This window comes from Talpa europaea, assembly GCF_964194135.1.
Source record: "Talpa europaea genome assembly, chromosome: X".
In the NCBI taxonomy this organism is placed as follows: Eukaryota; Metazoa; Chordata; class Mammalia; order Eulipotyphla; family Talpidae; genus Talpa; species Talpa europaea.
The window spans coordinates 34,340,488-34,366,837 of NC_140081.1; the positions used below are offsets into that span (position 1 = coordinate 34,340,488).

Here is a 26,350-nt window from a genome sequence, read left to right on the forward strand (position 1 = left end):
ACAGTAAGAGCAGTAGCCAGAGCTTTATGTTTATGCTGAATTCCATGGAGGCAGTGCAGATGGATTTACCTGGATGTCTATATATGAAGAGGCCTGTTCTTGGGGAGAAACCCTGAACTTGTGAGAGTTATTGTTTTTATAGTGAAAAATAGCAATCCTGCCCTTTGGAGCTATTACTTCACCCCTCAGGATTGCTCAATACAAATACAGCTGAGAAATCTCTTGGGTAAAGAGCAGTTAAGGCTTTCAATTCTTCGAAAGCCCTGCCAAAACATGAATGAATATTCAGGACCAATAGTCGCATTTTTCTCTCAACACAATGTTTCTTAAAAGGTCAACATTTGGAGAAACTGACTCATTACATGGAGAAAATTGACACCAAATTGCTGTGTTATGTCATATTAATATATGATTCTCTGCCATCAGCCTATATATATGCTGTGCTTTCACACTCCCCCCACCAACTACCACCCACCCCATCACCCTACTAATGTGGAAGGGGAATGTAACACACCCTGGAATAACTGATGAGAAGAGTGTGTTCAGGGATGGTAGCACATTGATGAGGGAAAAGGAGAAGTACCCAATTTTATAAGGAAGGAAGAATAGGTGGAGGCAAAGAGGAGGGTGTTCTGAGCAGGTGACATGGATGATGCCTGAACCTGTGGGCACTGGTGCCCCATGAAAGCATGAAAATCACACTCTAAGAGGTAGTTTTTATGTAGACAGGGTGTGGACCTGGGTGTGAAGAGCATATTACCCAGAAGAGAGGAACCAAACCATTCATGAACATTCAGGTTTGCGTCTGACAGATTGCCATACCCTGCATAGGAGCCTGCTCACTCTGAGATACTGGGTTGCCATGGGAACTCAGGTATTTGACCCAGCTTTTGTGAACGGAGTGTGCCTCACCAGGATAAACATTTCCCAAGACGATTCACCATTCAAATAGTTTGTTCTGAACTTGCTGATATTATCTGCAGAGGAAGGGACAGCAGGCATATTTGGGTTTTAGGGATGGACTGGGAAACATTACTTAATATAAAAGGAAGAATACTATAGTTTAATTTGGTGTGGTCCTTGGTTGTGTCGGTTGTGATGCTAGCATGTATGATAAAATACATTCACTATTTTAATAAGTGGTTAATAATTATAAATTCTGATATAATAGCATACATGAATTAGATCAATAAAAATGTAGTGATTATACTCAATATGTAATGTTTTATTACTATGTACCAGACACTATCCCAAGGATTTTAATATCAAATCACACTGAATAATCACAAAGGAAGCTATGTGTGTTTGTTTGCATTTGACAAGCACCTAACGAATGAATAGAATAAATCCCCAGAGAAGTCAATTAATGGAAGACAGTAATGACCTGGTAGCAGGACCAGCTTCAAGGGACTAAAGCCAGTGTACTCACACCCATAAAACCTTTTTTTTTTTCTAAAGATTTATTTATTTATTTATACAAGCACTGGGTACAGTCAGAAGAGTAGAACTGTGAGAGAATTCACCAGAGCAAGAGCGGGAAACAGAACAGATAGACTGACAAGATACACTGCTGAGGGTAGCAGCAGACATGGGAGGAGAGGTCTGTCGTGCCATGTGGGACCCTTGCCCGCGGCCCACAGGGACTGAACCGGTGCTGCAGAGGCTGCAGGCAGCTTCGCAGCTCAGTGCCCAAGCGCTGTGCCACCAGGGGAGGCCCAACCCATCAAACCTTTGCCAAGACTAGGTAACTGGTTTTGTTGAAAAGTGTTGCATTCTTGAAATTCTGTACATTTTACATGGGATATGTGATCTCCAATGATGTCTGATGGACCAGTGAATCCTGTGCTGCCCTCCCACAGTCCAGCCCCACCGCCTGCTGAACTCACTGGACAGGGTCTCAGCGGCCCTCTACCCAGACTCTCACTCCATTTCTTGCACAAGCCACTGTGCTGCACTCCTCCCTCTCAGGACCAGCCTGGGTGTGGGTAGGAGGGTCAGGGTGGAGAGTGCCAGGTCACAAGATGGTCCCCTTACCACCTGCCAGGACCTTCAGGATATTAAATTGACAGCAAACAGAAATCACAATGACAGGTCAAAAGGGAAACTTTGGGGAGAAAAGAGAGAAGCTTTTCCCTGCTTTTTGAGTGAGAAAAGGCACTTTTCATTTTGCACTAATCCTAATAGCTGGACCCATGTGGACAGAAGTGGACACATTCAGGATTGCACAGCTCCAGAGCCTGTGCATGGGGGTTTTCTATTCTGCTCTTGCCTTTGACAAGCAGAAAAGAAAAAAAAATGAGTAGGAGGCACATACACACATGGCATAAAATCCCAAGGTTTCACAAACATGTGATCCAAGGTATTCCTCTCACGCCAGTTGCAGAAGAATCTAGGTGTCCTCCCCAGAGGCAACCGCTCTTCCCCACCAGCTTGTTGGATGTCCTTCCTCTCAGACTCACAAGACTCAGACAGACACTTCAACCTCTGCTGGCACATATGAGTGTTACTACCACAGTGTTCTGAGCCTGCATTATTTCATGCCTGATGTATCTTGGAGAACTCTCTGTGTGCTCCTGGAAGGGCAAAGGTTGCAGAGTGCTGGCATGCCATTGTTTTAGTGCCTTAAGCCATTAATTAAATGAGTCCTATCAAACCCGAAGAAGGAGCCACTGCCCTCATTTAATGACAAAGAATCCTAAACACAGAATTCAAGTGACTTGCCGCAGGTAGGAAGCCTATAAGGGGAAAGAGCCAGGTTGGACCCAAGCGGTGTAGCTCCAGAATGGGCAAGAGCAGTAAGCTAAACAATATTCTCATTTTTTAACCATGACTGGTCGCCACATGGTCTCCCGGTGTCTGGGTGCGTGTCTGTTCTCTTTTCTGGAGCTGGAAGTGTGCTACCGCGGGCCACTTCCGTCCTTCCCATCCTGTGTGGTTGCCGGCGGTGCTGCATTGAAAGCGCTTGTAAGCAGCAGCATCCCGCACGCGGGTAAGTACAGCGAGTGGATGAATTCACAGAAGTGGGGGTTCTGGAAAAAGAGCAAATTCACACATAATCCCGACGGGTGTTGCTAACTGGCCCTTTCCAGGCGTCAGTCAGCTGACACCTGCACTAACAATGCCGGCGAGTTTCAGTTGCCCACATCCTCACCAGACGCTGTGTTCCAAAGTTTTCATCTGTGGTGATGTGATTAGTGATGGATGGCACCTGCTGCGGTCACAACACAGTCGTCTTCTCACTATCGAGGCTGGGAGTGTTTAGAACAAGTACAGGCGTGTTGCATCGTCCCTCCTGTGAGCCTTGTGTCACGTCAGTAATAGTCCAGACAGACTGGCTTTCTCCAGTCGGGTCCCTTTTCCTCCCGAAGTTCCCCAGGCCTCAGCAGGTAATCGTGACTGCTGGACCGAGTCCTGGCCAGGGAAAGTGGGCCTAAGTGACGTCCCACGCTGCCCAGCACGGCTCCTCACGGTCTCCCGTGAGCGCCTCCGATTCTTTCTGCCACATCTGCTGGCAAGGTGTTCACACCGAGCAACCCACGCTGCCGGGCCGCAAGGAGGCAGAGCTGCTGCCGCCCTGCTCCCTGCATTAGTTCAGAAAGCAGGGCAGAGCCAACCCCCGAGCCGCGCGTCCCTTTGAGCTTCACTGGGCAAGGATCATGTCAAGTGCCAGCCACTAAGGTTCCGGAGTTCATCTGTTACAGCAGCTGGTGTCACCCCAAACGGTAGGTTCTCACGGCTCCTCCTTGCAAAGGTGGATCAGTAAGACACTATTTCCCTTTAGGGAAATCGTCCCTTTGAGAAGTGGGGAACACATACTTGTCAAAACCTTGCCATTGAGTGTTCACTGTATTTTATGGAGATTTAGGTCGCTGAATACATTTTCAATTTTCATGTACTCAAATTTATCATCCTTTTTATTATTTTTATTTTTTTGGTTTTCACTTGCTTTTTTAATATTTTATTTTATATAATTCTTACATCAGTTTTCATCTTTGTACAATGTATGCATTTTCATTTTGGTTATATTCCCCACACAATTGCATCTCCCCCCTTATTTTGACTCTACTTCTTCCTCTCCCCACCCCTCCCTAATCCCCCTCCACCCCAGTGTGTCTCTGGTTTATAGTTGCTTGTTGATTTTGATTATTACTTTGCATGGATTAGTTTTTTTCCTGGTCTCTTATTTAGGTTTTCTAAATTCCTGCTATGAGTGAGAACATCCGGTATTTTTCTTTTTCTTTCTGGCTTATTTCGCTGAGCATGATCCCTTCCAGCGCCATCCATGTTGTTGTAGACTGCATGTGTTTATCTTTTTTGATTGCTGAGTAATATTCCATTCTGTATATGTACCACATCTTCTTGATCCAGTCATCTGTTTTTGGGCATTTGGGTTGTTTCCATATCTTAGCTATGACATTCTTCAAAGAAATAGAACAATTATTGATGAAATTCATATGGAATCACCAAAAACCCCGAAGAGCCAAAGCTCTCCTGAAAAAAAAAAAAAGAGAAGAGAATGGAGGCATCACACTCCCAGACTTCAGACTATCCTACAAAGCCATAATCATCAAAACTGCCTGGTATTGGAACAAGAACAGACACACAGACCAATGGAATCGAATAGAAAATCCAGAAATAAACCCATAGACTTATGGTCAACTGATGTTTGACAAAGGAGCAAAGAATATGCACTGGAGCAAAGAAAGTTTGTTCAATCAATGGTGCTGGGAAAACTGGGTCTCTACATTGAAAAGAATGAAGCTCAACTACTACCTCACCCCATGCACAAAAACCAACTCAAAATGGATTGAAGAACTAGACATAAGACCTGACACCATAAAATACATAGAAGGAAATATAGGCGAAACACTACATGACATGCACCTCAAAGACATCTTTACAGACACATCACCCAAAGCAGTGATAGTGAAGGCAAAGATCAACAGCTGGGACAACATCAAATTAAAGAGCTTCTGCACAGCAAAAGAGACAATAACCAAAACAAAGAGAAACCCCACCGACTGGGAGAACGTTTTTGCACATGACACTATCATCCTTTTTAAAAATACAATTCTCCTTCGTCAACTACCTAAAAAGATCCTGTTCATTCCAAGAGTTATCTAAAAATCTCTCCGTCTCTTCCACTCTTTTTCTTATCTTCTTAGAAAGTTGTTTCATTCCAAATGAACATTGACTTTTAACAGCATACGTTTCTACATCTGTTGGGGCGATGATATTTTTTACTTGCTTGTCTCCTTACTCTGTGAAGTAGGTGAAGGGCATTCTTCCATTTTCTTAGGTGAGCCAAATCCTGCTTTCCTGGGTAAACCCAAGTTGGTCAGGATATGCCATCAATTGCATGTTGGTGGCTTTTCGGCCAGTATGCTGCTTAGGATACTTTCATCTATGTTGATGGGAAAATTGGTTTGCGATTTAATCTCTTCTAGTTTGGACCCACATGTGTTTCATAAAACACAGGTGTGTGGGTGCCCTGTATCTGTGTTCTCTCAAACTCACATCACAGTGGACAATTCGCATCACAGAGATAATTAAATAATTATCTCTTATTTAAGTGTGGACGGGATTTCTTTATGAAGGTATTGGGCCACATTTCCCCTGGTTATTAAGTTACACGTTACTGTCCACATCCTCTAAATTTTCAAGTTTATCCATTTTTAGCCTCTAGTGATGTGACCAGCCTCTCAATCCTGGAATCAGTAATTTGTGACTTTACTCCTTTTACCCACTTTCACAGCACCACTGCAACACTTTGATAAAATGATTCATTGTGTGTTTCCTTCTTCACTGTTTCTGCTTCTATTTCTGCAGCCTACGCTTAAAGACTTACCACTTGGATTCCATAGGCCACGGGTTACGGTGACTCACATGGACGTGATTTGGTTCGACAGGGTGTACAGAAGTCTGTCCAGGGAAAGGGACTTCACGGTGTGTCCATGAGTTCACTGTAGGATCATCCACTCTGCAGCATTTAGCTAAGTGTGTCCTTTTAAGTGTTTATCTTTCACATTTATGAACCATTGGCTATAGATCTGTCTTGGGAGTCAGCATGCACTCGATTTTCTTTGTAATCCAATGAGAACTCAGTGTTATTGATTCCTGATGATAGAGTCTCCAGTTTCCAAGTATAATTGTGATTTTTCCATTACTCCTTTCAGCTCTGTCGTATTTAGTTTGATGTGGTTCCAAGACTGGCTCTGGCCACATACACATTTATGACGGCTGAGACTTCTTGCTGGATTTGTCCTGGTGCTTTGAAGTAACCTGGCCACCTGTGCCTAGTATAACTTCATTGCTTCGAACTACACATTCTCTTGCACCAATAAAGCCAACCCTTTAAAAAAAATTGTTAATGTTAACATCTCATTTTCCCCATAAAGCTATTTTCATCAAACTATGTAGTTGTCATTGGAATACATTTCTTATATTATATAAGATATAGATATATTTCTTATATAAGAAATATATAAGATATATTTCTTATATAATAAATATATATATTTATATCTTATATAAGATTTATTATATAAGAAATATGTATATTTCTTATATACATTTCTTATATTTCTTACATTTCTTATATCATCAATTCTGTCCACCTCTGTCTTGAATTGGTGTGTCTACAGAATTTACAGCTAAGGTAAATATTCATTGGTTAGGTCTTCAACTACCATTTTACTTTTTACCTTCTTTTGCTTTTTGTTTCTTTCCTGTATTCCTTTGTTTGCATTCCCCAGCTTACATGGGTACTTTCTAGTGTTCGTTTCTGATTCCCTTCTGTTGATTTGGGGTATATCAACTTGTAATTGCTTTAGTGGTTCCCCAGGGGTTATAATGAATAACAGAGCACTCCTGTCCTTTACACATCACTGTCATTCATCTCCCTCATCCCCCCGCTGTCATCAACAGACATGTTGTTGCTCATTTGTTGAAGCAGTTATTTTTACATCAATTAAGATTCTGAAAATTAAAAGATTAATTAATTTTACTTTTATTAATTCCTTCACTGACCCACATCCTTACTTTAGGTCCATTCGCATTCTGACCTAAGTCATTTTCTTTCCTCCTGAATAAAATCTTTTCCCATCTAACTTGATTATACTTCCTCATTTTTTTAAAATATCATTGAGAAAGTATTGACTGCATTTCTTAAGGATAATTTTGTTAGATAGGTGCTGATTGCATGTTGACTAAATGGTTCAGTTTTACTTTTTTACCCTAGCGCTGTCCTGGGTACTCATGTTTTGCTACTCTGGTGATGGGTAAAAAGTCCACTAGTTTTTTCTCCTTTTTCCTGTGAAACTGTGGAGGGTTTCTTTTCTCATCATCTTGTTTTCTGGGCTCTATGAAGATTGCCCTTGTCTTTTCTCTTCCGCACATTGAAAGTGATACCACCTGAGGAAGCTTTTGGGGTTAATATCATGGTATCCTGTGACCATTCTGGATGGTTGAGCATGGCCTATCACTAGCTTTGGAAATTTCACAGTCACTGTGCATTTAAATATTTTCTCTGCTCTGTTGTCTCTGACTTCTCCAATTTTGTGTACCTCAGATCTTTTGAAGTTGTCCCACGGTTCTCAGATGTTCTAATCTGGATGTTTTTCTTCTTTTCCTCTTTGAGCTTCACTTGGGAAGTTTCTGTTGGCCCAACCAGGTTACTGACTTTGTCCTTGGGCAGGACACATCTACCGATAACCCCATCAAGGACACGTGTCACAGCTCCTAAGGTCGTGTGAATTCTGGCATTCCCTTTGTATTCTCTCTTAGTTTCCATCTAACTGCCTACACCACCTATGTATCCTTACCTGCTACCAATTTTTCCACTAAAATCTTAATGTACTAATCAGAGCTTTTCTAATCACCTGCCTGATAATTCCAAATTTCATGTTATATCTGAATTGGATATTACTGATTTTGAGGCTCTTTCTGGAACCCTGATGATCAAAATGTTAGGCCATTTGTTTTCTCCCCACAGCTCACAAAGTCTCTGTCAGCTTTTTTGTTTGCTTGTGATCCCCTGTTTTCCAGATGAGCACATCACATCCTGTTCATCTATGCTAGAGCTCATTGGCTCTATCTTCTCTCATCTGCTTTCCATTAAGGACCTCAGGTCACTTTTCCTTTTGTTATTGCAGTTTTTAGCCTCGTAATTTCCACTTGATCCTTTCTACAATATCTGTAGCTTGGCAGAGGTGTTCAACTTTTTATTTATTACACGGTAATGAATCTATAATGACTTGTTCAAGCAGTTTTACAGTGTCCACGTCAAAATCTGAGCATCATCTCAACATCTGATACATCTCTCTTTGTGTTGTTGATTGCTTTTTCTCATTCAAGTTGTAATCTTCCAGACTGCAGTCACAAAGAATGATTTTTTTAGTAGTGTGCTACATATTTTGATTATTATGTAAAGAGACCCTGTGTCCTTTTACAGGAAGTTACCTTGTGTCAATGTTTGCCCTGTCACTTCTGGCCTCTCACAGTTTGTCCTCCTGATGACATTTACTTAATGAGCCTCTGCAATGCATTCCTGGCATCCTCTGTCCTTGTGTCTCCAATGGAGTTCCTGCTAGGTTGTTGCTAGAGGTGACTGCAGGGGCAGGGAGGGCTTCCACAGGCCACCTGCTGTCCTCAGGTGGGGGTGTGAGGTTCAGGACCCACAGAACACAGAGCATCTCTTTCTGGACAATTCACCCAGTACCACTGGCTTCCCCGTTCTCTATATGCCAGTATGTCCAAGGGAAGGAAGCAGCCACGTGAGGAACCTGCTACTGCTGGGAGCATTTAGGAGCTCTAGGCCAGGGTGTCTGTCTGCCACTGGGTGCAGTGTTGAGAGACACCCACAGGATTCGCTTCTGGTGCGGGATGAGGATCTCAGAAAAGCCAGACCAGAGTGTTCTCGTGTTGAGCAGAATGTCACGAGCCTCGTGTCAGTTGGCCGTCTTCTGGTGGATGACAGAGGTACAGTGGTCTTGGGTCACCTTCCACACTGAGTGGACCCTGAGGACACAGGTGGCCTGTTGCAGTCGCCTGCACCGGTTAGTGGTGCACCTGTGGTCATGCTGAAAAGGGCATAGATGGTCAGCACTTGAGGAACAACTATAGTGATGCTTTGTGGGTGTGGAGCCGGCTGTGACTTTGATTTTGGGTGTGACTGGGTGTTCCTGCCACACGGTACTGGGTTACCTCTTGTGCTGCCCAGGGACTGCAGCTTGCTACTTCCATGTGGTATTCATCTCTCCCTGTGGCACCACTGGGTTTCCACTTTTGCACACCTATACACACTGACAGCAGCCCTTTTTCTTTAGGTTACATTTATTTCATATTTTCTCATTTTCTTACTTTTTTTCCCTTTTTTTTGACTGTGATTTGGTGTTCCTTGTTGCACCTTGATTTTCTCCATGTGAGTGTTAAAACAAAAATTCAACAAATTAACCAGTCCGTGGGTCTTTATATTTTTTATTTCTTTTTAAATTAAATTTATTAATTTATATTGTTACCTTGTTGATAGTTTTTGAACAGTATTTGATTTCTCCCCTCAGGTGTAGTTCTTGTACTTCTACCACCATTGCACCCATGATCCATCACCAGAGTCTCTTGTGCTCTTCCCTCCCATTTTTGATCCCTCTCCCTCCCCTTCCCCTGCTGGATGCCTCAGATCTAGGGCCAGATTGCAGCTTTTATCTTTTTCCTGACCCTTTGTTCAGCTTCATGTATTCCAAATATAAGAGAGACCATCCACTGTTTATCTTTTCCTTCTGCCTTTTTTCGCTGAGCATAATCCTTTCTAGCTCCATCCATGTTGCTGCAAATGGCATGAGTTTATCTTTTCTGATTGCTGTGTAGTACTCCATTGTGTATCTATACCATGTCTTCTTGAGCCATTCATTTGCTTGGGGGCATTTGGGTTGTTTCCATAGTCTGGTTATTGTTAATAATGTTGCAATAAACATAGGAGTGCAGGTTTCCTTTCCAATTAGTGTTTTTGTGTCCTTTGGATAGATTTCTAGGAGTGGAAACACTGGATCATATGTTAGATTCATTTTTATCATTTTGAGGAACCTCCATACAGCTTTCTATAGTGGCTGGACCACTTTACATTCAGTGTGGGTCTTTAAGTCCCCTACATGCCTCACCTGGTCTTTAAGTCCCCTACATGCCTACTTCTTTCTGTCTTTTCCTCTCGTGTTATGTTTGTTTGTTCATATAATCCCGAGGCGATTATTTGAATTTGGGGAGGATTTCAGGTACAAGTGAGTCTTACTCCACTTACCCTATAAATCAACCCCTTCCAAGATTTTTTAGAATTGCAATGTCATACCATAATCTTAATTTTCGGTTCCTTTAGATAGTCTTATATTTTTGTGGTAAAATATACATGACATAAAATTTACTGTTGTAGCCAATTGTGCTTTTATAATTTGGTTGCATTAAGCATGTTCCCATTGTCGTACAACCATCACCACTACCCAAACATGATTTTTCAATAATATTATCGACTATAGTTTCCAGCTGTACATTACATTCCTGTGAACCATTTATGTTAACACTGAAAGCTTGTAACCTTTATTCCTGTTCATCTTTTTCTCCCACTTCTCATCCCCACCCTTCTAACAAACATAATTTGTTTCTGCACCTATGAGTTTTGGATTTTTTTCATTTGTGTATTTGTGTTATTTCCTAACCTACACATATAAATAAATGAAATCATACTATATTTGTCTTTTGCTATTTTACTTATCATAATACTCTCAAGTTCCATTCATGTTGTCACAAATGTTAAGATTTTATTCTTTATTAATGGGGTTCAGTCTTCAAGTGTGTGTGTGTGTGTGTTACAATAGATAAAGACATGAAATATCATATCTTTCATCTTCTGATGGAGACATGTTATGTTCATGTCTTTGCTTTTTATTGTAAAGTACGCAGCTGTGAAATTCAGGGTGCATATATCTTTTCAAATTAGTGTTTTCATCTCTTCAGAAAAATCCCCAGAAGGGGAATTGCTGATCCTGTGGTGGTTCTACTGTGGATATTTTTAGGCTCCTCCATAAATTCTCTACTAATGCTTAGCATGGGAAACCTCAAATTTGGAAATCCCTCATCATTTTCCAACCCTCTATGTTTACCTTAATGATGTTGATTGTATTGATGACTCTTTCACTTGACTTTCAAGGTTTGTGCAGATTTAGCTTACAAGCCCAGTGCATTTGCCTTTGATTTTCTGTTTTTGGTTGACTGAAGCTCACATCCAATCAAACTCTCTAAAATAGCCATTAAACTTCCCTAGTTAGCTCATGTGCAAAATGATTCACCTACTGTTTTTATTCTTTATGTCAGATTGTTATGTGAAAATTTCAGGGTTGCATGACCTTCCAATGGTGATTTTCTGCCTTAGTTTCACCAAAATGTATTCTGATATATATCTGGCAGAACAAGCAACAGAGAGCAAAATACAAGTTTAGTGAGAAAGAGTAAGAAGGAGATGAAGAAGAAGAAGAGGAGAAGGAAGAAGGAGAGGAGGAAGTGGAGAATGAGGAAGAAGATGAGTTGGAGGGCAACGAGGAGGAGGACAAGAAGATACACAAAAGATCCCGTTATTGGGATGATCAGACATAGAATATTGTTGTAGCCCCCTATGGCGTACAGTGCTGAGACATGGAAAACAGCAGGGTCATGGCTGGAAGACTGGGCATGGCTTAAAGACTGATCGACATGGGTGGGAGGACTGGCCCGTGTGCAGATCAGGGTGTTCTTTCTTGTGTCTACAAAAACTATGTCTGGGGGACAAACTAGATGAGAAAAGAAACAGAATAACCCGATAGCGTAGAACCTTGGTGGCACATGTGTGTCTGGACAAGGCCAAATGCTAAGGGGATGATTCATTGTCTAGTAACTAACCAGGAGGGAGGGTGGTGGTTTGTATCAATAAAAATGAGTTGCACCGGGCCCTCTGGAAGCTTGAGCATGAATGAGAGGCCTTGCGTCCCCTGGCTCCTGCTTCTCTTAAACTCTATTTTGTGTCTGTCATTTCTTTATTTCCTCGGTTCAATCAGATTCGTCTCTCAAGTCTGTTCACCGGAGCTGGAGTCTGGCAGAGTAAGATGAAATTATGACCTTAGGTCAAAAGTATGGAAGACATCCTACCCAAAGCAACTTACAGATCAATTCAATCCCAATGAGAATCCTAATGCATTCTTCAAAGTAGTACTACAGTTATTACTGAAATGCATGTGGAGCCACAAGAAACCCTGAATATCCACAGATCTCCTGACTCAAAAGGGGGAAAATGGTGCTTCCAGACTTCAAACTATACCGTAATCCTATAATAATTAAAACAGCATCGTACTGGAACAAAAATACACTTACCAAACAATGGAGTAGAACTGAGTGCCTGGAAACAAAACCACACATACATGGAAACTAATCTATGAGAAAGGAGCAAAAACCATATGCACTGGAATAAGGGAAGCCTCTTTAATACATGGTGCTGGGAAAATTGGACTGCCACACGCAGAAGAATGAAACTAGACCACTCTCTTTCATACCATACGTGAAAATTGCTTCAAAATGGATAAAAGACTTTGATGTAGAACCTGAACCATAAAATACATAGAAGTAAACAGAGGCAAAATGCTCTTTGTTATAAACTAAAACATATTTGAGGATCCACCTCTAGCAACAAGGAAAACAAAGGAGAATGCAAACATCTAGGATTACATTGAACAGAGAAGGCTTTGCACAGTGAAAGTGACAGTACCACAATGAAGAGAAATAACCCGATGGGAGAAAATATTTGCTCACCATACATCCCAAAGGGGACTGATATCAAAAACCTGCAAGGAGCTCAAACAACTCAACAACAAAACAAACAAACAAACAAACAACTCATCAAAATTAAGCAGAAGAGTTAAAGAGACATTTTTCCAAAGAAGACATACAGATGGTCAACAGACATATGAAAAAATGTTCATCATCACTTACCACCAGGGAAATGCAAATCAAAAGCACACAATGAGATGCCAACTCACAACGGTGAGAATGACTGATAATAATAACAATAATAATAATATAAAAACCAGAAACAAGTGCTGGTAGATTGCGGAGTAAAAGGACTCTTCTTACACTGTTGCTGGGAATGTAGACTAATCCAGCCCCTATAGAAAGCAGCATGGAAATGCCTCAAAAGAATAAAAATGGATCTACCGTAGGACCCAGAAATTCCCATCCTACATACCTACCCAAGGAACACAAAAACACTAATTCAGAAGGCAACCTGCATTCCTATGATTATTGCAGCACTATTCACTGTAGCCAAATATGAAAACAAACTTAATGCCCCCAAACAGAAGAGTGATGAAGATGCAATATATATACACAATGGGATACACTCAACAATCAAAAAAAGATAAACTCATGCCACTTGCAGCAACATGGATGGAGCTGGAAGGGATTATGCTCAGCGAAATAAGTCAAAAGGAAAAAGACAAATTCCAGCTGGTTTCACTTATACACGGAATATAGAGAAACCAAACAAAGTCTAAGACAAAGACAAATCTTAAAACAAACCCTTGAAAGCTGACCATAGATCTGAGTCATCCAGGAGGGAAGGGGGAGGGGAAAACATTAATGGCAGGCAGGGACTGGGAAGGGACATAATGGACTACAGTGGAGGTTTATGAGTGCTTTGATGGTAGGAGAACTACAGTGACTACATCTCAGCAGAGAAATCCTACACTCAAAAAATTAACAACAATGTAAGAAAATGATTATGTCATTCAAAAACACACCTATATATGCATTGCATAATGAATATGCTTGATGACTCTAAGGAGTCATACATGATTACTGGTGATATTGTTTTGGGTTCTTTATATTTTATTTGAATGTGTCTGTAGAATGTAGAGATAAAGGCTAAAACAAATTTATACAGAAGATACTTACTAGAAAAAGAATAGGGATGACAAAATGGATATCATCCGAATTCTGTAACTTCTTATCAATCTAATAGGTAGATTCTGAAATGAAAAATTCAGTCACACAATCAAGGATTCAGCATTTGAACACAGGAGCAGTTTGGAAGAGCAGAAGATGAGGGGGAAATAGAGAGAAGGGTCAGGCTTAGGGCAAGCAGAAAGCTGAGAGATATTTAGGGTTTGTCCCCAGACCTCAGAGATACACCTGCATGTAGTAGGGACAAGGACAGACTAAGGCATTAAGTGCCATTTCATAACTGTGCCGCCCTTGCTGTGTGTCGGCCAGTTGGCCTGGTCTCTAAAATCATGGTCTAGGGACCGATTTGGTAGCCTTTCTAGTTGGCACATCTGACCAGGTTCCCTTCAGAAATCAGTGTCTCCTGATTAAAAATAATAATAATAATAAGATTTTTAAGAATGTTGAATCATGGTAAAATATATACAGCGTGAAATTTGCCATTTTATCCATGTTCAAGCATACAACTCAGTGGCATCCAATCAACTGACAACATTATGCAACCATCAACATTACTTCCACCACTTTTTTCAACACCTGACCAGAAATTCCATACAGCTGGACATGAACTGCCCCTTTCCCCTCCCATCCTGCCCTTGGTATCCTCTCATCTACATTCTCTCTCTATGGATTTGCTTATTGTAGGCATTTTACATAACTGGAAGCATACAATATTGGTCTTTTTTTTTTTTTTTTTTTGGTCTCAGTTCATTCCCTTGGCACTATGTTTTCAAGGATAACCACCCAGCTTTTGTAAAGGACAGAAATAGCAAGAAAGATCAAGGTCTCCATGTTCCTCCAAATGTTGGTAAGAAATATTTGGAGCTCACCACAGTAGCCTGCTGTAGGTGTGGATGTGCATAATTTGTTGTATGTCTCTTTAATCACATATCCCATATCTTAGGAAAATGTCGTGGCAAAGATCACAGATTCCCCCACCCACCTCTGCACAAGCCTACAAAGTAATAGAGGTGGTGTTTAAATACAGGAGTGAGATGTCTGCATTCCACAGAACAGAAAAGATTAGGGGGTGATTTCATCCAAACCATTCACTTTCTACTCAGGATTAAATTAAGAGAGATAAGAAACGTTTTTGCCTGGTGTCTCAAACCTTTAATAGTGAAGGTTTTTTCCTTAATGGTAAATTGCTTCAGGATCAGAGCAGAGAAGCTGTATGCTCCCCTGAGCCCTTACCAAAGAAACTCAGCCACCTCCGGAGGGGAAGGAAAAAAAAAAAAGTTCTTTTTCCCCCACCAGTCCATCTCTGTGGACACTCATACTCGCCATTTCTATCCCTGAGGTGACCCCTTTCTGATATACACGAAGGTGATTTCCAACAATAGCCCCAGGCCACTCTTTCACTCGTCCTTTCTCAACTGGGTATCTAAAGGGTTTGCTTCACCTATTGCAAAATAGAGTTTATAACTAGTTTATGACTAGTAGAGCTCATAACAAGCAACGATCAACAAGATAAAAGAGTTAATATAGAAAGAAACCCACTATCAGTTCTCTGCCCTGGCCCTTTTTTATCTAGTATCCATTATGTGCAGAACAGTGTTTCTTGAAACACTTGAAGCTTTTCATATGTTTTCAAGGTTAAACACCCCGCCCCGCATTGTAAAGGACAGAAACAGCAAGGAAGATCAAGGTTTCCATGTTCATCTGAATGAACGCGTAGTGAACTATAGGTGGAACATGAAGTATCCACCGAGCAGAGCCGTGGTTCCCTAGAGAAAGTTTCCTACAACCACAGTAAGTTTTCAGAGGAAGGAGGAAAAGTTACATGTTGACTGGCGCGTGTGCAGGATTATGATGTCTCTGTGATGTGACATGCAAAATCATCCGTTAAACAATGAGTGGTATCTTTTTAAAACATACAGACTTCGATCCTGAGTTGTTTGAGGACCGAGATCTCTCCCCGTGCACGTGTTCTTCAGAACATTCTCACACTTCAGTCAAGCCCAGGTGAGGAGCCACGTGCATCCACTGCACTAGGGGGCGGGGAGCTGTCACCCGGCAGGACCCACGCCTCTGGACCCGAAATCTTAAAGGGTGGCGATGAAGGACAATTGGGGCATTGAATCACAAAATTCTGGTGTTTGGTGAAAATGGTGGGAGGGCAAATGTGCCACATGAGAGAGCAGTTCTCAGCCTCCATGAATGGAAACTCCATGGTGTGGAGAGAAGGGGAAAAGGAAGGTCTTCTGGGAACTTTGATGTTCTGGCAGGGCCTGACGTGGGTTCCCAGGTGCTCATGGGACCAAATGCACCCCAGCCTCATTCCTTGCAAGTAGGGCCAGACCTGCTGGCAGACCCACCCCCTTGGCAGCCACCGCTGAGAATGGATGGTTTGTCCCTCAGGCCTCACACAGCTTCCCTGAAGAGAGGAAGTCCCTGCACACCTTGCCCCTGCAAGCTCGAGTGACTGGTCCCACAACCACATTCAGTCCGGCTGTGCAGAACCGCTGTGGTGCAGGGGGCGGCTTGGGGCAGTGGCTCACTTCGCAAGGACTACCACACCAAAATACCACAGGCTGGAGACTTGAACCACACATGTTTATCTTCTCGCCCCTGTTGAGTAAAGAAGTCCAAGGTGACGGTGCCAGCAGTGCTGGTTTCTCTCGAGGCTTCTCTCCTTGACTTGCAGGTGGGCACCCTCCGCCGCCCCCTCACTTGCCGGGCTCTCTGTGCTCCCGGGACCCTGGTTTCTTCCAGGTGTCCTCATCACCTGTTCCTCTAAGGACACTGGTCAGATTGGAGTAGGGCCCACCTACCTGCCTCATATCAACGTAATCAGGCTTTCAAGACCAAATATCCAGAGCAGTCATAGTCTGAGGTACCATGTTTCAGGGAACACAATTCAGCTACAAACAGGTAGCATGGGCCCTGCACCTCTGTCGGCCCCATTTCTGCGACCACTTCCACTATCTTTCTCTCATGGAAAATCCGAGTGCCATGCTGAGCAAAGAGTGGACTTCTTCTCCTCCTCTGGTTCTGCTGCCCTGGTCAGTTGGGCAGCCAGACACAGGGCTCTGACTCTCCGCTGGGAAAAGAATGTGCCTTCGAGCCCCCACTGCAGCTCCGATCACGCCACCTCACCCCTCCTCTGGGAGCCTCTGGTCCCTGCTGCCTAACAGGAAGACAACGCGGTCAGCTCCTCTAGAGGCCTGTGTGAGCACCGAACACGGTAGCAGCCGGAAGTACTGGAAACAGTCTGTGGCTCAGTCCTCGTGAGCTCCCTGCCTCAGTGCATGCTCACTCCTTAGCCTTGACTGTTTGGAACCTTGGGGACCCTGCCTCTCTTACCCACTGGAATTGTTGATTTCGGACCCAACCGCCTTTCGTAACTGTGCGTGATGGTGAGAAAAATGGTCACTTTGTAGGACTGACATGCCCAACCCCAGGTGGGGCTCAGGATTGCTCCAATGCAGTCAAGGCCAGCACGTTCCCCAAATGTCAGGGGGTGGTTGTCCATTCCCTCCTGTGCCTGGCAGTGGCCCGTGCCACCCCGCTCTGCCCGGTGAGCTGGATGGGAAACTGGCAGGTGTCCTCAAGGACATGCATGCAGTGCAGGAGTCCTCAGCCACCACAGCGAAGTGAGCCCTGCCATGCACGCAGGGAGTTTGATGTACATTCTCCTTCTCGTCCAGTCCTCACTTTTTGGCAAGAACATCCCAAAGATAGTGTTGCCTTAGCCCATCAGGAATCCACACCGCGTGGTTGTCCTTGGTATCTGTAAGGGGAGCAGACATCGGTGCTCAGTGCCTAGAGCGCTCCTCTCACTGAAGTTTCAGTGCAGATGTCTGAGTTCTATCTGCCTCCCTGCATTTATTAGAAGGAGTTCTTCTTCAATGAGAAACTTCCCTCTCCTCCTATTTGGTAACCAACGCTACAATTCACATGCCCAACACAGGAAAATTATTTCATTATTTGCCTCTGCCTGCCCAACTTCAAAACAACAAATTTATTTCCTCCCCTCGCCTCTGGTGACCATGAGGTACTGTTCCTCTAGACCCACGATGAACCCAACGTCTACTCACAGCCGATGTCTTCAAATCCATTTTTGTTATTGTTGACATTCAATTTGTGCCCGTGTCATGCAGATTTAACACTTGGGTCTACCTACACAGGGACAGGAGCCAAGCGGGTCTCAGTAAATGCAGGCTGAAAATAAGTCAAATAACTGAGTGAAGTATGTTGCCATCACCCTGAACTTCCCCTGTAACATTGCATTATCCTTCTCTTCCCTCCACCAGATGTTTCATACCGACATTTCCCCTTTGCTCTCTTTGGTGTTATTAGAGTGTTACTACAATTGGAGACAGAGAAATTTTCTAGGAACTACTTTAGCTAGGGGGACAGGTGATGGCAGCTAGGCTCATGAATGGGATTGTCTTGTGGCTGTTTTGAAAATTCATTTTCTGGCAATACCGTGCATTGTCCACAGTGTTTCTTTGGTGGTGCTCTATGCCGTCACCTGCTGTTGGCTACTGCCCAGACTCGTGCACAGCTCCAACCTCCTTTCCCTAAAGCATCCCCCTCATCCCTGGACCAGCACTCCCAGGGGAGCAGTTTCTCAGTAAATCACCAAGGGTCTTTACTGGGCTTCGCAGATTCCGTGGTTTTTCCAATTATGGGTGTGCATTTGAGGACTGGGTGTTTGGGCCTCGGTCACATCCAAGACCCCTTGGTGACCAGCCTCCTTCCCCCTAACTTGCGTTTTCTGATTTCTAACATGTGGCTAACAACTGCCTCTCTTGTGTTGTTATCAAGTGAGCCCCACAAAAGATCGTTTGAACATTATGGGGCATACACATTCTGGGCTGGGTGGAGCATTTGTACCCAGGTTTGCTTGGGTACGCACCGCTGTGTAAGTTGCAGTAAGTGCTCGGGGAACTAGACACCCCTAGAAATTATCCCATTGCTCTGAGACCTCACGGGAGTATTTTCACAGGGCTGTTAGGATATGCACAGCCATTGATTCCCCGTAGTGTGAACCTACAGAGGTGTTTTTCCACCTTTCATCCCCAAATGACACTACTCTCTGACTGGGCTCCTCCCACACCTGTGTGTCAGTCAATATGAAGGGCACAGGGCTGGCGTGACAACTTTGGTTTTGTCTTCTGTCTCACCTAGCATGTGAAGCAGTGGACAAGAATCTTTCCCAGTGTGGTGTGGTGTGGACACTGCAAGTCAAAGGAAACTATGTTAGAATGGAGATGCATGTTTTTCTTCTTTAGCCTCAGCATTAGGCTTTTTTTCCTCTGTGGGTAATCTTAGGGCTTGGCTATCTGGAATGTGTCAGCGACATGGGGTTGCTGTCCCACATGTTACTATCCTAGTGGTGTCTGAGTGATGATGAAGCTGTTGAAGTTTCTTGTAATGTTTGCCTCTTTGTTTCCTTGGGCCTTTTTGTACCCTTGCAACTAGCACCCCATGATCTAGCTTGGATGTTGATTCAAACAAGGCTTAACAGTGAGAGAAAGCTTTTTCTCAGTCAGCAGGCCCCCTCAATGCAGTTGCTATGGGAGATGATTCATCCTGATTGTGCTATTGCCATGGTAACTCATGCACTTGACCCAATCTTGCTCAGACTTGACACACCAAAAGCAGCTTTTCCTCTGCTGCCAGCACCCTCTCCTTTGTCACTGAGTCCTTTGGACTTAGAATATAGAGCAAAGAGAATTATTTCCCCAAATATGTGTACTACTGTATAAATTATTTGGCCCATAATTGGCAAATGATTTCTTCTGGAAATTTTACTATGTTTGCAGGTATGTTCACACATATATCATTTTTAAAATGGAAATATACTGAATGGAGCAAGCCAATTGTTCAAGAAACTGTTGGTGGTGCACCCAGAGCATATATGATTGGAATAATGTAAAATAAAGACAATGTTTACTGAGAACACTCCATCTACCTGATTATACTCCTTGCCCGTTATAAGTAACTTATTAGCACCAGCTTATTACACAATGTATTAAAAAACCTAAAATAATAAATGCAGTAAATAATGGCCCATGAATCACAGCAGATAGAAACAGAGACCAGATGACCTGACATATGAGAAATGTTTTTTTAAAATACATTCAATTTACATTTCTGTAACTGAGTAGACTTGACCATGTTTCATATAATTAAGGGTCATTTATATGTCTTTTCCTAACCTTTTTGTTTAGATATTTTGCCATTTTGTGTAATGAATTTATGCTCTTTTTTACTTGACTTTAAAGAATAAATTTACATCTTTTGGGATAATAGCTATTTATCCTTTATATATTTTGGAGATATTTTCTCCAAGTTTGTTATTTAATTTTTTTTTTTTGCTAGATCAAAACAATTTTTTTTCTTCTTTCTTGGCAGGTTAGTCATTTATTAGTTTTTCCTCTCATTATTCTTGAATTTCATGATTGGAATCATATAAAATAAACTGTATAAATTATGTGGCTCCATAGTTGATTTTGATAGATGTCCTTTTCACACATCCAGGTTATTATAGAATCTATTTGTCTTCTGGTATTAAAGAGCTTCATTTTTTATACACAGATGGTGGAACTATTTATTGACTATTATTATTTTTTTTTTTAATAGAGGCATGCTTTTATTTCTTTCTTTGTTTGTTTGTTTTGTTTATACATGCATTGGGTACAGTCAGAAGCACGGGAGGGTGGGAGAATTCACCAGAGCCAGAGCGGGGAGCAGAGCAGGCAGAAGGACCGAAGTACACTGCTGAGGGGAGCAGCGGGCGGCAGGAGAGATCTGCGCGCCATGTGGGACCCTCCTCCGGTGGCCGGGGAGCAGCCGGGGATCGAACAGGCACTGCAGAGGCCGCGGGCAGCTTCGCAACCCAGCGCTCAACCGCTGCGCCACAGGGGAGGCCCTATTGACTATTATTTTAATGGATGAATCATGGATCAAATTGTATCTTTTATCAAATGGCTATCCAGTTGATTCAACAGAATTTATTAAAATGTTTTAATAAAACATTTCTCAAGTCATATTTTACATCACTTTTATTATATATTAAATTTTAATGAGTGCATTTCAAAACTTTTGATTTTTTTAACTTTTTTTTTAACGATTTATTTATTCACTTATTTATTTATACAAGCACTGGGTACAGTCAGAAGCACCGGAGGGTGAGAGAATTCACCAAAGCCAGAGCGGGGAGCAGAGCAGGCAGAAGGACTGAAGCACACTGCTGAGGGGAGCAGCCGGCGGCAGGTGAGGTCTGCGCGCCATGTGGGATCCTCCTCCTGTGGCCAGGGAGCAGCCAGGGATCGAACCAGCGCTGCAGAGGCTGCAGGCAGCTTCACAACCCAGCGCTCAACTGCTGCGCCACCAGGGAGGCCCTCAAAACTTTTGATTTTGTTGCTCTAGTTAGTACACTCAAGTGCCAGTACCATATGGTTTTAATTATTGAGGCTTAATCTTCCCTCATTGCCATTTTTTAATAGTGTTTATAGCTATTCTTGCATTTTTTTCTCTAGAAGAGCTTTAAAATCACCTTGTCATTCTTTAGGAAAAAAACAATTTGCTGGTTCGTTTTTATAAAGTGACTTAAATTTGTGAAATAATTATATCTAAATAATGTTGAATCTTCCCACCCAAGACCAAAAGATATTTTCCCTATTTTTATAGCTTACAGGACTCTTTAAAGTTTTTAATATAGCTTTCCATATTTCTTGTCAAGTTTATTCTTAAAAATGTCACAATGTTTTCTTATTTTCACAAATAAAAATGCGATTTTTTATTCCATTATACCTTGTTTCTTGCATGTACTCATATATAATTACTTATATATTATAATTTATTTTATATATTTATTTACTCCTAATTTAGCAAATATTTTATTTTTTGTGTTATTTTCACTGCATTTCTCTTGTAATTTTTTTTGGTGTTTGATGGTATTGGCTAGTAACTCCACTACACATTTGAATAATAGAGAGAATGGACAACATTTATTTGTTCTTGGCATTAATAGTCATGGCCTTTTGTATTTTCCATTAGGAATTTCAATATCACTTTAGTAATCTGGAATTCAAACTTAAATAAGACAAACTATAAAAGCCTTGTTTTTCCACACAACTCTATGCTTTTCATTTGTACAACACATTCTTCACCTTCAATATATTTGTATTGGTGCATGAGAGGCAGTGAACTGCTATCTCAAACTGTAGTCAAGAAAGTCTTCGAGTTTAGACCTAAGTCTGTATAGGCAAATCAATATTAATTTTTCAAAGATGTTATGAGACTCAAAAGAAAGCATGTGGAAAACACTTAGCACAGATGTCCTGGCCCAATGAAGATTATTGTTGTTCTTCTATTCTTTTAATTACTTTACCATTTGTCTACAAAACTATTTAAGTTTCAGTGGGATAGTGTCACACTCCATAAATGTATATACCACATCATACCCATTACCAAAGTTTTAGTACCACTCATCACCTTCAAATTGACTCTTTCTCCCTGCTCCTCCCACCCCTGTACACTTCCCCTCTGGTAACCACTATCTTGTCAGAGTCTAAAAGTTATTTTTGTTGGGTTTTGTTAGTTCATTTACTTTGCTTCTTTATATTCTTTTTTTAAAAGAGTATGTTCACTGAGGTGATGTTGATTGACAACACTATATATGTATTAGTTATATAGGATCACAATCTACAGATTTATTTTATCATACCACGTGCACCAACCAAGCACCACTAACCTTCCACCATAGTCCACGGAGATCCTTCCCCCTTTACAACCACCCCTCTTTCCCCTTCTGGTAGCCTATATTCCACTGAGAAACTTCCCAGTATTTTTCTTTTTCTCTTATTTCACTTAACATAATCACCTCAAATTTCATCCAGGCTGTCACCAAAAGGGCAAGATTTCATCTTTGTTAAGGACTGAGTATTCTATTGAGTCATTATACCACGTCTTACGGTGATGGTATTTAGTTTGTTTTCCGTGTTTTAACTATTGTGAATATTGCTGCAGTAAATATAAGGATGTATATATATTTTTCAAATTAGTATTTTCATATTCTTCAGGTAAATATCTATAAGAAGATAAGTATTTGCATTACATCGTAATTCAATTCTTAATTTTTTTGAGGGATCCCCATATTATTTTCCATAGAAGCTGCACCAAATTACATTCCCACCAGCAGTGCACAAGGGCTCCTTTTTCTTCAAATGAAATCATATTCAACAAATTTTTCCCTAGGAAATCATGTTTCTGATTTTAGGTTTTCAATTTATTATGCAAAGAAGTTTTGATTATTATGCAATTTTTTTTGTTTTAATGGATATTTTCTCTTTTCAGTTCTTATTTTATATATCTGTGTTTTCTACTTATTCCTCATTTTAAAAATTCAGTCTACTTACTTCCACTATTTTTCCATTTCCTATACCTTTAATGCTTTCTTTTATCTTTATTATTGCCTCCTGGTGGTTTCGTTTATTTTGTTGTTTTTTGCCTAACTTTAAGAGATGAATATTTAATTCTTTAATTTCATTTAATAATTGTATTAATATAAGTAATATAAGTAATATAAGTAATTAAGACTATTACATTTTTTGTAAGAACTGCTAAAATATATTCCATATATTTTGATATGGAGGGTTTCTATGACCATTTTTTAAATGCTGCAATTTTGATTTGTATCTCCCATTCACTTAAGAACTTTCAAAATAGTGTCATGGGCGCAGCAAGCTTCTGTTCTACTCTGCTACACTTAATAGACAGTTAAAAAATTCCCTTGTGGAAAGACTGAAACCATCTTTTACCCTCATTGCATTATGATAAAAGGATGCTGGTTCTCTAATTTCTACTTTTCTGAATTTTATGATACTTTTTTTATAACCTGGCATATGGTTAAGGGTAAAGTTTTATGAATACATTTGTTCTTGAGAAGGTAGATTTATCTAGTTGTAAAGTTTTTATACATATTCAGAATATCTACCGTATTGCGTATGTGAAATGAAGTGCAGTTTTTCCCAGGCAGACTTTTTTTGGGCCACCTTATGTGGATTGAAAGGGAGGAGCTTAACACACAGGAATAGGGAGAAGTGTTTTAATCTGCAGACTGGTACATAGCCTGAGACATGAGTTTCTTTTAGTAAATATAAGTAAGTATTCATTTACTCAATAGATTTAAAAAAATGGATTCAATGAAAGGTCACCTTTCATTTAAGCGGGTTCCTTCTTAAAAGGCACAGGCAGGTCTAAACACAGCTAAACTCCTTGTTAGTCTCATTGCTACATTGCTTTTTCTTCTTAACATTGAGTGTTCCTCATATTTAACTCTTATTTTCTTTAATCTCTCTCTCCCTACTAAAATATAAACCCCTTGGGACATAAATTTTTGCCTGTTTTGCTTTTCTAGTCTATCTATAGCACCTAGAACACTGCTAATCACATGGTATGCTCTAAATAAATGTTGCTACATAATGAATGAATTATTCCCACTCCAGGCCTTCAGACAATGAAACATCTGATTTGTAGAAGCAGGCACAGTAGCTGATTTATAAGAAATCAATCAAATATGATGTCACTACACATCACCACTACATTCAATATTCAATAAACACTTAATAAGTACCTGCTTTTTTCTAGCCCCTGTGCTCGCCTCTGTAGACATATAGATGAATGCAGCACAGATCCTGGTCTCTACAAGTGTTAGATCTAGTAATAACTTCTCAATTATGAATTGTGCACTTAACTCCAATAATAACAGAAAAACCTTAAAACAAATAAAATAATAACAATAAAAAACAGTAACCACTGACTTAAACCTGTGGCTCTCAACTCTTACAACCACAGAATCACTGGGAAGTTGGCTGAAAATACAAACTACTTACAAAATGGTGAAGTTCTTATGGAGAGGAATTTGGCAATATTTAGCATAAATCCCAATTCTCAAAATCAAAGAAACATGGGGAAACTATGAAAATGTTGATTGTAGCAATAGGGTTTATAACAAACATTGGAATAGTTAAATGTGTAAGAATAGATGATTTGTAAAGTAAAAAAATTCAAAACAATTCATTTTTAAAAAGAAAAATAACTATTACTATATCTTGACTTGGAACACCCTTCAGGGTATACTGACACATGAAAAAATCAAGATAGGGAAAAGTGTATAGCACATTATTACTTATCACACATGTTGAGTATGACTATATATGGGAAGATAATCAACAAATTAAAAAACATATATGAGAAAGAAGTTATACATAGACTGGGAGGAATAAATTGGATGTTGTTAAAATATGTTTTGTAGGTTTAACTTTGGTATTAGGTAAGTTTTGTACATGTTTATTAAAACAAAGTAAGACAAAAGCAATGAAAAGAAAAAGGAACTTGATAAACTTTATTCAGCATCCAGTTGAACAGAGAAACTATTTTAAATTATTTAAAAACATAATCATTTGTTCTGTATATTTCTAGTGAGATACAACCTGAGGACCAAAAAATCTAGTGAGAATTTTAAACTGTTTTCAGAATCAGTATTTTTATTGGTAGTGTTATCATGTTTTTTTTTTTAATACCACTGGGTATGAATTGTGGAATAACACTAATGAGTACTTTTGTTGGAGATATTGGAAGTTAGCACTTGTGGCTTCAGGGAAAGGATATACTGATGTAGAATCAATGACATAAAGTATACGTTCTGGAATTTGAATAGAAATGTCATAATAGGCTCATGATATATAGCTGACCCTTGAGCAATGTGGGGAATAGGGATGCCAACCCCATGTGCAGTTGAAAATTCAAGTATAATGTATAAGCCCTCCATAGAGGTGGATTCTACATCTGTGGCTTCAACCAACTTAAATCCATGATTAGTTGAATCTGTGAATGTGGCACCTAGGGATAAAAAAAAAATCCTTCATGTATAGGAGGGCCCATAGGGTCAAATCCGTGTTGCTCAAGGGACAACTGCATTTTGCTCTTAAAAAGGGGCATATTTCTTAACTCTGTACCCTACAAAGCACTAGAAACCATGTTGACTCAGTAGCATGCAGCCAAGCACCAACATTTTACTCTTTAAAAATAATTTTCCACTAAAAAATGAGTCAAGAACATAATGAATTAGTTGATTGATGGAAATGTATAAGGTAAGTGTTGAACTTAATGTACCAGAAAAAAAGAAAGGTGAGTGCTATAAAAAGAATTCAGGAGCTAATCTGAAGAGCCTGAATACCTAAAAATGGGACCTTGTTAGCATCTGAAAGAATAATAATTAGGTCGATTTAAACACTAAGTGTGTTTAAATATTATATTCATTGTGATTCTAAAATATGCCTGTGGTGTGTGGTCACCCATTAAAAGTGCTAGAGAATAAATT

The 26,350-nt window shown here is 40.7% G+C and overlaps 1 pseudogene across 1 annotated transcript in view; it reads right to left on the minus strand.

Annotated features, from left to right (window-relative positions):
* LOC311187523 (protein LSM14 homolog B-like) overlaps window positions 1-17,485 on the minus strand; it is a 33,761-nt pseudogene extending 16,276 nt beyond the window's left edge. Inside the window, exon 1 of the transcript in view lies at window positions 17,317-17,485. The product of the transcript in view is annotated as a protein LSM14 homolog B-like (transcript). The remainder of the gene's footprint in view (window positions 1-17,316) is intronic.
* Between the last annotated feature and the right edge of the window lie 8,865 nt (window positions 17,486-26,350).